This window comes from Mastomys coucha, unplaced genomic scaffold (genome assembly GCF_008632895.1).
Source record: "Mastomys coucha isolate ucsf_1 unplaced genomic scaffold, UCSF_Mcou_1 pScaffold18, whole genome shotgun sequence".
NCBI classification, from domain to species: Eukaryota; Metazoa; Chordata; class Mammalia; order Rodentia; family Muridae; genus Mastomys; species Mastomys coucha.
In genome coordinates, this window is record NW_022196900.1 from 6,660,965 (window position 1) to 6,671,723 (window position 10,759).

Genomic DNA, 10,759 nt, shown 5'->3' on the forward strand with positions numbered 1-10,759 from the left:
GCTAGGAGCCCAGCATCTTAGGCCTGAGATGGGAGACAAGCTGCAGGAGCCAAGGCTAATGCTCCCTAAAGAGGGGTAGCTCCTAGTGCCCCCCCTCTCTTGTGCATGTGTGTGTGTGTGTGTGTGTGTGTGTTTATGGGGGTTAGAGACAGGTAGGGCCCAAGAGATTTATGGGCATCAACTTTCATGCTGGCTACTTCCTACTGACATTAGGGCCTTGCAAGAGGTCAGGCTGGTATTGGTATCTGTATTTATACACAAAGAGAGTGTTATTCATGTGAGTCTGTGTAGCATGCTGCACAGGAGTCTGAATCAGTAAAGTGAACTGACCCTGCCTATTGTTACCAGGACAACCAAAAGATATCACCTGGGTCATCTCTGGGTTCCCAGGTCTTTAGTTTTACAAGCTATTAATGGGGCGGTGTTAATCCCCCTGGGTGAGAGTAAGACCACTACCACAATCTTTGAGTCAAATCTGAAGCAAGTTTTATTAAATACTGGCCAGAACAATGGATACTGGTTAGTTCCAAACCCAGGGTTCCCAGAGAATGGCTGTGAATTATGTTAGTCAGGTGGTTATGAAAGTGAAACCCACAAGGCTATGTATGTACTTTCCACCTTTGTCCAATTCGGGGCAAGCATCCCTGAAGTACTTCCTAGTCTACACCTCTCGTCTATGTGTGATCAAGGACATCCTGTGCAGTTGGGGCAACCAACCTTGTTTATAGAAGTGAAAACATGTGGTTTGTTACCTTAATGAAATATAGCCCCCAGAATTCCAAGAAGGTATCTGTCCTTGGTCAAGTGAGGCTTATAGGTTTATCTGTCCTTGGGCAAGTGGATCTTACAGATTAGAGGCATTTTTGTTTTATAGATCTCCTAAGCACAGTGACTAAAACTTAAAATGTAACTTTCAGCCCTCACAGCAGGAGCCTGTGCAGAAATAGGGAGGTAAGTAGACCCAGCATGCATCTGTGTTGGTGTCTTGAGACCACATGAAGGAACTATGGAACTCCCAGGTTTCAGCCCCAATACGTTAGGTAAGGAAGGAAATTGGATGGAGGGGTGATTCAGAGAGGTGCTCACATATATTCCTAGAATTGAGTCCCTTTCAAAATGTTGGCATCATGGTGGGAGAAGTGGGGATAGGGGCTCCAACAGCAACTCCAAGTTACACTGTTTTTGAGATAGAACTCAAAAACACCAAGCCAACTCAGCAGTGGAGATCTGTGAGCAACTGCATGACAAAGGGGCTTCCTGGAGAGGAGGCATAAGCATGCAGTCATCTCACTACAGGGATAATTATTCTTCTCATCTCCTTAGCTTGTCTTCAGGCCCATCAGCTTTCCCAGCCAGGGGATAGATAGATCTGTAAAAGAAGAGACAACCTTCATAATCTTATGTAGAATGTCAAATCTCCATCCAGAGCCAGTGGTAGGAATCAGGGTCGATTCCTTTGACCAAGAGGAAATAGCCTTTCATTAGCCTAGTGTTCCATACCCTTTCATATAATATTTTAACTATCAAGGAGAGGAAGCACTGATATTACCTTTTGTAATGTTACCAGGAGAACAGGAAGTGAGGCCCAAAACTAACTATGAGAGAAGGGTCTAACTTCAGTAGCTTCTAAGCCTGGCTATCTACGTAACACTCCTGTAGAAGAATCACTCCTGGGCTGGTGAGATGGCTCAGCGGGGAAGAGCACCAACTGTTCTTCGGAAGGTCGTGAGTTCAAATCCCAGCAACCACATGGTGGCTCACAACCACCCGTAATGAGATCTGATGCCCTCTTCTGGTGCGTCTGAAGACAGCTACAGTGTGCTTACATATAATAAATAAATAAATCTTTAAAAAAAATAAAAAAAAAGAAGAAGAAGAAGAAGAATCATTCCTGGGTACAGCCAGCAGGTGATTGGTGATGGCAGATCCTAAGTCACTGGCTACCAGACCGGAAGGGAAGCAAAGGGAACGTGGTAGTGGTGGTGGTGGAAACTGCAGAAGCTTTGACTAGGAGCCCTGTGGTGTGAAGGGCTCTAGGGCACTTTCCAGACGGCTTGGGCGGATTTGCAGTCAGACTGTTTTTCACTTGGACAACTTTATATATTATGCTCAAGGGTGAACAACAACTTGGACGTATTTACTTAATGATGTGGGAAGCCAGTAAATAAGATAATTACGAAGAGTGACAGGCACTTAATAAAAGGAAGGGGCTGAGCGGGGGATGGAGGAAAGACGGGGTCAGATGCGTCAGGACCGGAGACAGGAGAAGGGACCTGTGAGTGCATGAGCATAGGGAAAGACACCCACTCTCACTGCCCTGTGGAATACGTTCTGTTAAGAACCTAGTACTTCTGGAAAGCATCCAACCGAACTGGCTGACTCTCTTGAAGTATTGCTACCCTTCCTCACCTCCCCAGCTCCAGTTCAACCCTACACCCAAATTTCCCAAGGAGACAAACATCCCACTTCAGGTTTAGATTTACATTAGAAAGAGACCTTAATTACTTCTGATCTCTCACACCTCTGAGGAGCTGATTTGAGCTTTTCAGATGCAAAGAGTGTTAATTGGTTAAGAGCCCCAGCTGAGCTAAACCACCCCTGAGAAAGAAGGGGGTGGTGAGAAGGCGCCAGAGGACGTGACTGAAGCACTCCTCAAATTTCCCGGAGATCTGAAGGAGAGCTTGAGAGGAATTGACACAACAGTTGGTCTGGGTTCAGCCCTCCAGTCAATCCTTCAGGCCTCCTTCACTCAACTGACAAGAACCCACCCACCCCACTGTCTCCCGGAAGCTCTACCCCCTGTGTCTCGCCCCTGGCTTCCCAGCAGGCAGTGCTTTTTGGGCTCCCGGTTTCTAATTACAGCACTTCCCAGCCTGCCTGAGATGGTTGGCTGGGAAGTGGATGGCCCTTCTGCTTAGACAAGAGACCGGGTTGAGCTTTGTCTCTTTGTAGCTCAAGGTAGACCTCTGGGAAATGTGAAATGAGTGGGGGTGGGGGGCTGGGGGGGGTGAGTGGACACAGAACAAATGGTTACAATGTTAATGAAGTAAGCCCTCACTCATCTCCTTCCTTAAGATTCAAGCTGTGCAATCTCAGAGAGTCCTGCCAGAGTAAATCTCCTGGGTGGATTGCCTTAGTATGTATTTGTGAGATTATTGAATTTCTACCCCCCACATGAAATCCAGACCCCATTTGTTTAGTTTGTAGATGTTCTAGTTGTAGCAACTTTATATAAATATAGTGACTATAAAACTGCAGATTTAAAATGTTGAGTCAGAACAAGAACAAGAAATATGACCAAAATGACGCCAAGGCACATCATAACATTACTGCTCAAAGCAAAAACAAAGAAAACCTTTTAAGAAGCAGCAAGAGAGTCAGGAGTGGTGGCATGCAGTGTGGTAGCAGGCATCATCTCAGTACTGGGGAAGCTGAAGTTGGAGGATCATGCCTGGGTTGTGTGGCAACTGTCTCCATAAATAAATAAATAAATAACTTTTAAAAAGAGGCTGGGAGGTAGCTTAGCAGTAGAGTGTTTACCTAGAGTGTGTAGGACAGTCAGTTTAATTCCCTGCAACAACTAGTCACAGCGTACATCGTGTTCACAGTGTAACTCAGAAGCCAAGATCATTCTGCTGGACAGGCAAAGAACTGACTGTCCAGGAAAGACACTAGACTAAATAAGAAAGAGATGCAAGTAGGAGGCGAGAGAACAAAAGAAACAACGTTTATTTTTATTGAGGCAGGCTGGTGTCTCCTGTCACTATGGGAGGGGAAACCCAGAGGTGGGAGTTTCCTGGGGGACTCCGGGTTAGGGATTTTATAAGTGTTAGCATCAGGACATCCAAAGCCTGTGGTGATGCATGGGCGGGTCCACAGACCTGTTGCCAGGGCAACAGCCACCATATTCCCAGAATCCGTTAGGCTCACCTTCCACCTTTACCTGTGGCTGCTACATCACAACCCATAATAAATATGGGGAACATTCCTCCATCTTTCTCTCTCCCCCTCTTCTCTTTCCTCGCCACTACCCCCTCTCTCCCTCTCAATTAAACCTCTTACACGTGGAACTGTTTGGGTCTAGTGTGGTATGTTCTGACAAGACCCGCCTTTCCAACACATCAATAAGACCCCTGGGTTTTTCTCAACTTCTTACCCAGATGGGGTACTCTGTGTGGATTTTTCTTTCCAGAAACCCTTCTCACTTAGGAAGCCCACCCTGTTTTCCCTACCTGTCTATATATGTCTAAAATCCCCTCAATAGGAACAAGATGAGAGAGTAACAGTATTTTCAGCAGACACTTTGTATGTGAAAAGGCAGAAAGATAAAAACAGGAGCTGAAATAATGTTTAAACAGTCAAGAGCACTTGGTGCTTTTGCAGAGGACCCACGTTTGGCTTCTTGCCCCCAGACTGGGTAACTACAGCTACAGAGGATCTGTTGCCCTCTTCTGATCCCCATAGGCATTCCCATACATGTATACACTCACGGGGGGGTGGGGGGGGCACGGGGTAAAGTGACTCAGGCAGAAAAACAGCAGCAAATGGCCTTGCAGGTATAATTTTTTAAGAAGAGAAAAAGTGGGAAGTCTGTGTTAGAGTGGGCTAGAATGCAGTGGTACATTTTAATTGGCCATTTTAATTAGATGAGCCAAAGGGGGCCTTTGATTGCTGGACTTCAGAGCTTTGATAGCTGGACCTTGGTAGTCTGCCTTTGGAGGAGGGAGTGGCAGGAGAAGGGAGTAGATATCAGGAGCTAGCTTTAGAAATTGAATCTAATGGTTTTCCCCACAAGGCAGAGGGAGTGCAGGAGGAGGGCAAGGCCTGCCAGAGTTGTGCTTTTCATGCTCCAGCTGCCCGGAGTCTCTTCACCTTTCAGCCTTTGAGAAGAAGTCAAGCTACTTAGAAATCTAACACCACCAGCAGCCACCACGGAACAGAGATCTCTATGGCAACTTTGGCCCCCCGCAGTCATGGCAATAATCTAAGTAAAAGGTTATAGGTAAGTCTGTGGCGATGGTAATGGAGCTGTTCTCTCATGGGAGCTCTGTCAATGGTTACCAGACCCTCACCTGAAATTCCAGCCACCCCTCCCCCACTTCCCAACTGCACCGATCTCAGAGATAGGCGGCTGGGATACCAATGATAGAGCTTTTGTGAGTCCTCACCCACGTGGTGGGGGACCTTTTGGTGATGCAGCTTTTGGTAGTATGCTTCTGTAAGCAACCCCATACATACCTGTGTTCCTATAACCAGCTTCAATAAATTCATGAATTCACCAGGCTGGACTTGGATGTGCTCATTTCTCCAACAGGTGTTTCTTTATACCTCAGAGAAGTCACATAACAATTGACTTTTATACTCATCAAAAGATTCCAAGGCTTAGTGGGCCTTTTAACAAAAGTTGAAGTCAGATGTGGCAGGCTTGGGAAAAGAGCTGACATGAAATAACCCTCCAGAGTAAGCTTTATTAGGAGAGAGGTGGTGGCAAGGCCTTGGGGTGGGAGAGCTTTAGGAGAGATACCATCTTATCAGAGAGTGTGAGGGCCCTTAAAGGGGGAGCAGAACCTTCCCTTCAAACATGGGAGAAGAGCTTCCTTAGAACCGAAAGCTTGAAATGGGAGAGGGGGAGGGAGAGCTGGCAAGTACTGAATGGTGGTGGGCTGAAAGTAAGCTCAGAGTTCCCAACAAAGGGGATTTCTGACTTTTAAGGTTTCTACAGGGAAGTGTGAAGTTCACACCTCCTGACTCCCAACAGAGAGGCCAGTACTAGATGGGACTTTAAACTTACTCAGCAACTGTGAGAAGGGACTTCCTCTTCACACACCCCTGCCAGTGTACTCTAATACACATACACCCAACAGGGGCCACAACAAGGGCCGTCAGGTGAAGGGTGGGGGTAGGAGGAAGGCAATGGCCTGATATTTCTAGTTTCTAGGAAGGAGGGAAAGAGAGGGAGATATAGAGAGAGACAGAGATAGGCAGAGAGAGATAGAGACACACACAGAGAACTGTCTGTGATCTACCAGTGGGTAATTTGCTTACTATGCAAGCATGTATCTCCAGTACCCATATAAAAGCTGGGTGTGGTAGTGTGTGCCTATAATGCCAGTGCCAGGTAGGGCAGAGACAGATGAAGCCTGGACACTTGCTGGCGAGTGTGTGTGTGTGTGCACACGCGCGCACGTGAGAGAGAGAGAGAGAGAGAGACAGACAGACAGACAGACAGACAGACAGATAGACAAATTAAAAACAAAGCTAAAATAAAGCTTTTCCAGTAGATAAAAGCTGAGAGAATTCAAAATTAATATACATACCCAAAAAGAAATGCTAAAGAGCACTAACCAGACAAGAAAATTTATATTTGATAGAATTATTATTCCACAGAAAAAATAAAAAGCATTAGAAATAGAAACTATATGGTAACTACATTTTTTAATATTACTTAAAAGCTTTTTAAAGGTAACTTACTATTCACATAAAGTAATTATAGTTCAATATTGGGTTTATAGTATGTGTAACAGTAGATGTCTAACAATAGCACCAATGTTGAGAGCAGGAAAATATGACATTGAAAGGTTTTTAAAAAGACTGTGTGTGTGTGTGTGTGTGTGTGTGTGTGTGTGTGTGTGTGAGTGCACAAGTGTTCACTTGCTATAGCATGTGTGTGGAGGTCAGAGCACAACTTGAAGGGACCTGTACTTTTCTTCTATCATGTGGGTTTTGGAGGTCACTCTGGTTGTCAAACTTGGCAGCAAATACCCTTACTGGTAAAGTTGTCTTACCAGTCAGTCCCTTTGTAAAATTCATACTCTACTGAGGTGGTATACTCTCTGCGGTAGTTTGAATAAGAATGACCCCCACAGGCTCATATATTTGAATACTTAGTCACCAGGGAGTAAGAACCCTTTTGAAAGGATTAGAAAGATTAGGAGGTGTGGCCTTGTTGGAGGAAGTATGTCACTGGGGGGTGGGCTTTGAGGTTTTAGAAGCCCATACTGGACTCTCTCTGTGTCTCTCTGTCTCTGTCTCTCTGTCTCTCTTTCTCTCTCTGTTTGTAGATCAAGATGTAGCTCTCAGCTACTTCTCCAGCACCATGCCTGCCTGTTGCCATGCTCTTTGCCATGATGATAATGGACTAAAGCTCTGAAATGATAAGCCAGCCCCAAATTAAATGCTCTGTCTATAAGAGTTGCCTTGGTCCTGGTGTCTCTTCACAGCAGCAGAATACTGACTAAGACACAATTTTTGGTAGTACAGTATGAGAAATTAAAATGCATTCTAAGATTAAACTGGGCATGGTGATGTGAATATGTAATCACAGTCTTTAAGGAGGCTGAAGCAGGGGCACTGTGAGTTTGAGGCTAACCTGGTATGTCTACTGAGAGCCAGGCTTAGAAAACCAAAATAGGAACAAACCAGACTTATTTCACAAATTCTATAGCAAATGCTAGGCTGTATGTTCTAGTTTACATTTTGTGGCTGTGATAAATACCATGACCAAGAGCACTTGTGAGAGGAAAAGTCTTATTTCACTTTATAGATTATAGCCTATAATTAGGGGGAGCCAACACAGAGACTCAGGGCAGCAGCATGAGGCAGAAACTACAGAGGAACACTGCTTACTAGGCTGTTCAACCACTGTTGTGTTTCATAAAGAAGAGCCAGGATATGTTTTATAGAGTGTGGTATAGTGGGGGGGGGGCTCTGTTGGTCCATACTGAGGCATCACTTCCCCCTAAAGTACCACCCATACAATGGATACAGTATAGAGTAGAGTTTATTTAGGGGCATAGGAAGGGGAGTTGAGAAGGGAGAAGAGAGAGAGAGAGAGGAGATAGAATAAAAAGAAATATACTTGGGTTTGGAGATGGAAGGGGATATGATTAAGATACAATATATGCATGTATGAAATTATCAAAGAATAAATAAAAGATATTTTAAAAAATGATACAACTGAAAGGAAAATTTGAAAATTGTACTATTGTTAGATATATCAATACCCTTTTATCAAAAAGTGATACAATGAGTAAAGAAAATCCAATCAGCATTTAGGAGACAGAGCAACATTATCAACAACTTGACCTAACTAGTATTCTTTTTTTTTTTTTTTTTTTTGGTTTTTCGAGACAGGGTTTCTCTGTATATCCCTGGCTGTCCTGGAACTCACTCTGTAGACCAGGCTGGCCTCGAACTCAGAAATGCGCCTGCCTCTGCCTCCCAAGTGCTGGGATTAAAGGCGTGTGCCACCGCCGCCCAACTAGTATTCTTTAATAGTTCTTGCCATAGTAGAATTTACATTTTCTACAAGTGTGCATGGCAGATTTACCAACACAGACTATATTTTGGGGCATGAAAGAAGTTTTAATGTATTAAGAGTAATTCTGACAACACCCAGAGGAAGCTCCACTCCCAGGTGCTCTGACACTCTCAGGATCAGAGGTGAGGAGGAAACAACAAACAACATCTGTCCCAACACCGGGAGTAACTGGGACCAGCAGGACTAGGCACACAGGAACTCCACCAGCAGAGTGGCTCAGGTTCCTTCTGGTCTCTTTGTGCTGGTGTCCTGAGCAGACCTTGAGCACAGGCTCTGCAGCCAGTCCCATAACACCCAGAGGAAGCTGCTGCACTCCCAGGTGCTCTAACAAGCCCAGGATCCCAGGATCCCAGAATCACAGGATCATAAAGACAGCTTGACTCTGAGGAGTTCTGACACAACTAGGATCACAGGAAGGACAGACTCTAGTCAGATTTAGCAAGGGCAGGTAGCACTAGAGATAACCAGATGGCAGGGGGCAAGCATAAGAGAATAAACAACACAAACCAAGGTTACTTGGCATCATCAGAACCCACCATAGCAAGTCCTATACACACCATCACAATGGAAAAGCAAGATTCATATCTAAAATCACTTCTCATGATGATGATACAGGACTTTAAGAAAGACATAAATAAATACAGGAGAACACAGATAAACAGCTAGAAGATCTTAAAGAGGAAACACACAAATCCCTTAAAGAACTACAGGAGAACTGTACTGGCTGGTTTTGTGTCAACTTGACACAGGCTGGAGTTATCACAGAGAAGGGAGCTTCAGTTGGGGAAGTGCCTCCATGAGATCCAGCTGTGGGGCATTTTCTCAATTAGTGATCAAGGGGGTAGGGCCCCTTGTGGGTGATGCCATCCCTGGGCTGGAAGTCTTGGGTTCTATAAGAGAGCAGGCTGAGCAAACCTGGAGAAGCAAGCCAGTAAGGAACATCACTCCATGGCTTCTGCATTAGCTCCTGCTTTCTGACCTGCTTGAGTTCCAGTCCTGACTTCCTTTGTGATAAATAGCAATGTAGAAGTAAGCCAAATAAACCCTTTCCTCCCCAACTTGCTTCATGGTCATGATGTTTGTGCAGGAATAGAAACCCTGACTAAGGCAAGAACAAAATCAAATAGGTGAAGGAAATGAGCAAAACTATCCAGAATCTAAAAATGGAAATAGAAACAATAAAGAAATCAGAAAGAGAGACAACCCTGGAGATAAAAAACCTAGGAAAGAAATCAGGAGTCATAGATGCAAGCATCACCAACAGAATACAAGAGATAGAAGAGAGAATCTCAGGGGCAGAAGACACCATAGAGAGAGCATTGACACAACAGTCAAAGAAAATGCAAAACTTCCAGGAAATCCAGGACGCAATGAGAAGTCCAAACCTAAGGATAATAGGTATAGAAGAGAGTGAAGACTTCCAATGTAATGGGCCAGTAAATGTGTTCAATAAAATTATAGAAGAAAACTTCCCTAACCTAAAGAAAGAGATGCCCATGAACATACAAGAAGCCTACAGAACTCCAAATAGACTGGACTAGAAATTCCTCCCATCATATAATAATCAAAACACCAAATGCACTAAACAAAGAAGGAATTTTAAAAGCAGTAAGGGAAAAAGGCAAGTAACATATAAAGGCAGGCCTATCAGAATTACACCAGACTTCTCACCAGAGACTATGAAAGCTAGAAGATCCTGAGCAGATGCCATACAGACCCTACAAGAACACAAATGCCAGCCCAAGCTACTATACCCAGCAAAACTCTCAATTACCATAGATGGAAAAAACAAGATATTCCATGACAAAACAAAATTTACATAATATTTTTCCACAAATCCAGCCCTATAAAGGATAATGGATGGAAAACATCAACATAAGGAGCAAAACTACACCCTAGAAGAAGCAAGAAAGTAATCTTTCAACAAATCCACACAAATCTAGTTCCACTTCTTACAACAAAAACAACAGGAAGTGACAATTACCTTTTCTTGATATCTTAATATGAAAATTAATATCACCAACATATCCTAATCGATTAAAATCCAAAAATGTGAGGAATTAAAAATTTGTTGATTGTCATCCAATGGTCTCTCTAATTTGGTAATTGGAGAAATAGGTCCAATATAATACAATCTATATACACTTTAGCTTGTTTGTGACAGTGTCTTGTTGTGTACAACATAAGGGTCTTGAAATCTTGCTTATCCTATCTCAGCCTCTCTATTAGTAGTATTGTTTATTTAATGTTTTTACACTATAATATGGTTTTCAGAACAGCTTATATATTTCAAATGTATTTATATACCCAAGGGAGACATAGACAATTAACTTGGGAGGTGGCTTGTAGGAAAGAGAAAACAAAGAGTAAGACGGAATGCTTTGCTTGACATTTGTAACTCTTGTATCAAGTTTGAAGAAGAGGTCTTTATAAGTTACT